The sequence below is a fragment of the Lissotriton helveticus genome, chromosome 6 (assembly GCF_964261635.1).
Source record: "Lissotriton helveticus chromosome 6, aLisHel1.1, whole genome shotgun sequence".
Taxonomy (NCBI): domain Eukaryota; kingdom Metazoa; phylum Chordata; class Amphibia; order Caudata; family Salamandridae; genus Lissotriton; species Lissotriton helveticus.
Window position 1 is genome coordinate 1055754697 of NC_136067.1, and position 4951 is coordinate 1055759647.

The window sequence follows — 4951 nt, forward strand, 5'->3', positions numbered from 1 at the left end:
AATACAGACTGGTGGAGAAAATAGAGAAGATTCTTTGATCGATATGCCCATTAGAGCGATTGAATCTGAGTGCAGCCCCCTGTCCTCAACTCCGGTAATAGTCACTGACTCTCGGTCCATCCACATTCTCTCTTGGAATATAGCGGGACTAAGGAAAAACCTTGAAATCCCAGAATGGAATGACTTTGTTGATAAGTTCCACATTTGTATGTTTCAGGAAACATGGTGCATGACTCCCCAATATAAAAATGGGTATTCTTCTTACTTTGTGCCAGCGGTCTCTATAGGCAAAGGGCGCCCCTCTGGCGGCCTGCTTATTTGGGTGAAAGTGATTTTGAATTATTCTGTTACGTTACATAATACACTGTCAAGCGATATCCTGCATATTTCTCTGAAAAGTCCCAATGGGAGCTGTGTTCATCTGTTTTGTGTATATGCTAGAGGGACACCGGGTGGTTCTATTTCCCCAACGATTGAGCTTTTAGATGTTAAATTGTCCGAGCTTCCACCTAAGTCTAGAATCTTGCTGGGGGGAGATTTTAATTGTACATTTGAACCTTTGGATGAGGAGGATGTCATGGGTTCAAATACCGAAGACGTGAGTCAGGCTATTCCACTGTTAACGTTGGCGCCTATCAAAAAGTGGACAGCAAGAGCATTACAGTTGAATGCATTAGCTCTGGACCATAACTTACGGGCATTAAATGGTCGGACAATTTCTGATCGTGAAGGAGCAATGACCTTCAACAGAATTAACTGCCCTTCACGTATTGATTATATCTTCCTAGATGTACCTTCTTGGGCTAGTCTAAAAGATATGGAAGTTAAACAGTCCTCTGACAGTGACCACAACCCACTTTGTATGGAAATTGACTGGGGCATTGGGATTAACAACAAAGGTGGCCCCGAGATGATCACAAAGGATGTTCAACCATCCAATTGCAATCGGAAACTGAGGTGGGAGGTGGTTAAGCTTGAAGAGGGGAAAATCGATAAAATTAGGGAACTGGTCCGAATAGAAACTTCCAACCTTGTCGAAGTGGTAAGAAGTAATACTCCCCCTATGGGCCAAAAACTTTTGGACCAATACCAAACTTTCATTGACAAAGTAGGAGCAAATTTTGTTAAAACACCCCAAAGGAAACCCGCAGTGACCAATGGATTGTCTAAAGAGAATCCGTGGTTTACTGCAGAATGCAAAGCCAAGAGGAAAGCTATTGGCACAGCAATAAAATTAAAGGACCCACTGTTAGTTAGATTAGCAAGGAAAGAATACCGTGGTGCCATTGCCTTGGCAAAAAAAAATTGGGAGGAAGAGCACTGGCAGAAGCTTAAAACTGCTGCCAGCGGTAAAAATTCCATTATATTTTGGAAATTGATTAACAAGTTAGACAGGAGGGCTGGTAGTCCAATTGTAAATCATATTACTGATCAGCAATGGTATGCCCATTTTTTAAAATTATACTGTAATCCTGTTGTCCAGGCACCCATCCCGTCTTTGTTGGAGTTTAATAAAATTGCATCTGGTTCGGAAATGTTGACTAATGGATTACCTTTTTCCGAGTTAGAAGTTAAAGCGGCGATTTTAAAGATGTATCCAGGGAAAGCAGCTGGCCCAGACGGCCTGCCGGGAGATCTTATACTACATGACCCCCCACTCTGGGCTAACTATATAGCTACTTTATTGGCTCTTATTCAGCTAGGCCACCCAATCCCTGCATCATGGAAAGGTGCGGAGGTGATTACAATCTTTAAAAAAGGAGATAGAGAGGACCCGGCTAACTACAGACCCATTAGTCTGATTGACACTATCCAGAAGGTAGTTGGTAGGGTCATCATAAACCGAGTAGAGACCTGGTTAATGGATAATGACATCCTCACGCATTTTCAGGCTGGTTTTAGGCGGAATGTTGGTGCTATGGACCAAGTCTTCCGGTTTTGTGCCGTATACTGGAAGTCAGTATCAATCACCAAGGGTTGCCTGTACTTGGCTTTCATTGATCTAAAAACGGCATTCGATGTTATCCCTCGGGCTAAGTTATGGGAAATTCTTGAAGCTATGGGGTTTCCATGCCCTCTACTCCAATTAGTTATTAAAATGCATGAGAACACCTATGCAAGAATACGTTGGGGAAGGCAGGGCCAACTGACAGAGAGGGTTCCAGTCAGCAGGGGGGTACGGCAGGGATGTGTGTTGGCGCCAACACTATTCTCCCTCTTTATAAATGGGGTGGTGGACCATTTGAGGGAGGTTCCGGCAGATGCCCCCATTCTTGCCGGGGAGAAAACCCCGACCCTCCTCTTTGCTGACGACACCCTCTTGATGTCTAAAACCCCCAAAGGTTTACAAACACTTCTTGACCGTTTCTCTTTATTTTGTGAGGACCGTGGGTTAACTGTCAACACTTTGAAGACTAAACTAATGGTCTTAACCCCCAATAGTAAGTTGAGAAAGGTACATGTTACCCTGTGTGGTTCACCCTTGGAGGTTGTGAGTGAGTTTGACTACCTGGGGGTGAGACTGTCTAACCGTATGACTTGGGACTCCCATATTTCTAAGATGGTACTGAATTTAAAAAGGGTGTCCGGTGCAATAACAAAAAATCAGCGACTTTCCATAAGCCGTCCGGTAGCCCCGGCCCTAATAGTCTACGAAGGGAAGGCTTTATCTTCGGCAGTTTATGGCGCCGAACTTTGGGGGGCAGAAAACACTAGGCCACTGGTAATTGCTGAAAATAAGTTTATCAGAGATTTAGTGTCACTTCCGATTTCCTCACCCTTGTTACCCCTATTTTTTGACATGGGTAAAAAGTCAATTGCGGACAAAGTTCGGCTTCGGCCTTTGTTATTCTGGGTCCGCCTTAGAAGAACCGAGGAATTAAGGGGGTACGCTCGAGTGTTGGATGAGCTAATTACTCTCAATGTTTCCAAACAAATAAAATGGCTTAACAACCTCAAAAAACTAGTAGTGTCAGTAGGACTGGGGGAGTTTTGGGCGTCACAGGATCCACCCCCAAAAGAAAGTGTAAAAAAATTGTACTGGGATTGGGTTGAGTCCAAAATTAATAACAGTTCAAACTTGGGAACGCTAACAACGAACTTTCTTGCTCATAAACCACACATGAAGCTAGAACCGTTCTTAGATTTCATCCAAATAGCCAGCCATAGAACATTATATTTGAAATTAAGGTATGGCACCCTGCCCCTTAATGGTTTTGTGGGAAAATGGAATTCTAAGGGGGGAACTGAATTAAAATGTCCAGGGTGCCAATGTCCTGAGGAAACCCTTCCCCATTTCCTATTTGCTTGCCCAACGTATAAAGTTGTTAGAACTAAATGGCTGAAACCTGTATGTAGGGAGTTGGGGGTTAAAGATTGTATGACAGCCCTACGTATTATTACAACCAACACGGTTTCTTTGTACATTGTTTGTGGGGTGGCCAAATATTTGGGGGGTGCGTGGATATTACGCTCTAGATTGGTGAACAATGTGTAAATTTCGGGAAAGGGGAAGTTAATTTCTTAAAATAATTTCTGTTTTTTCCTGTTTCATGAGATGTAATTGCAGTACTATGGATCATTTGTTTTATATGTTTGTACGTTTGTACTTTTATGATGTATGTTCATCGAATAAAGTATTACAATCAATTAAAGACGCCTCCAGTGCCCAAAATAAAGTAGCTATGTGTTGACCTTAGAGAACAATAGCTGTATTTTTCATTTACTGTTGCTAAAGTAGATTGATCTGTTTATGTTATTCTGTTACATTGTCATTTTGTATTCCTTCATTGCGCATAATCCTTCATTTGTGAGAGAGATCCAATGTGTGCTGCTCTTCCTGGGTTTCCATACGTTTTGCATATTTGGTTATTGTTTCTGTCTTTTTTATTTGTTTAATTAGATTCTGTTCTCTTTGGCATATATTTACAAAAGTATTCTCTCTCTTGCTTTCACAACATCTTGCCGAATCTGGATATATTCCTTCTTTGGGAAATATAAACCACAAATATATCAAATCTTGTCCGATCTAGTCTCTTTTCTTATATTTGGTTTTGTCTCAATAACTCGTTCCAATGTTTTGTTGCATGCAGCTTCCATATTATTTCCCTGATATTCCGCACTTGCTGAGTGTGAATCACGTCCGCATTTTCGCTCTGCATGCTATTGAATGATAACTTTCTGTTGTGCGTAGGCGAATAGTTTCTTCGTGATTGAACTTATGAAACCTAAATAGGCGACCACTTTTCAGACCCTCTTTTTTGTCAAATCTGTTTGTTAGCAGTTTTAAAGATATCGCAGTACATTAGACATTTCAACAGTGTCAGCTCAGTAAATTGGGCATGTCAGATGTGCATTCAGAGTCATTATAGCATACAATTAGGAGGCACAAGGCCACAGGTGTAATAAGAAGGAAGGATAACTGCCCAACACTGGCAAAAGCGCATGTAGTCTGGGCAGCCGCCCCAAAGTAGGTCCATGACTGTCCACACGCTAAGCTTATGTGCATTAGCATAGTTGAGAGTGGATCTTTCCAACACCAGGCTTGTGCACAAAGATGACTTTTATACAACAACTGTGAATAAGCAATAAAAACAATGAAGAAGAAAACAATAGCGGCAAAACCATCAACACTGATACATGTTAGTCCCTTCCCCCCCACCTCTCCTGCCGGCTCCCCCCCACTTTTCAGACCCTCTTGGCAAAGTAACCCGTTGACTCATTTGCTCCGTGCCCAGTTGTATTATATGTATAATGTTCAAAATCAGTGTTGTGTTGAGGCTAAAATGGTGAATTAAATATTTCAACATGCGCCCCTTTCTGACTTTCCTCTGCTGGTATTGTCATGAGTAAATCTTCCTCGTCATGTGTTACTAATTTGAACCTTTAGGGCACGATGTATGAAGCAGTTTACTGCTAGCAAATCACCCATCGGGCCTTTTGTAAATGTAAA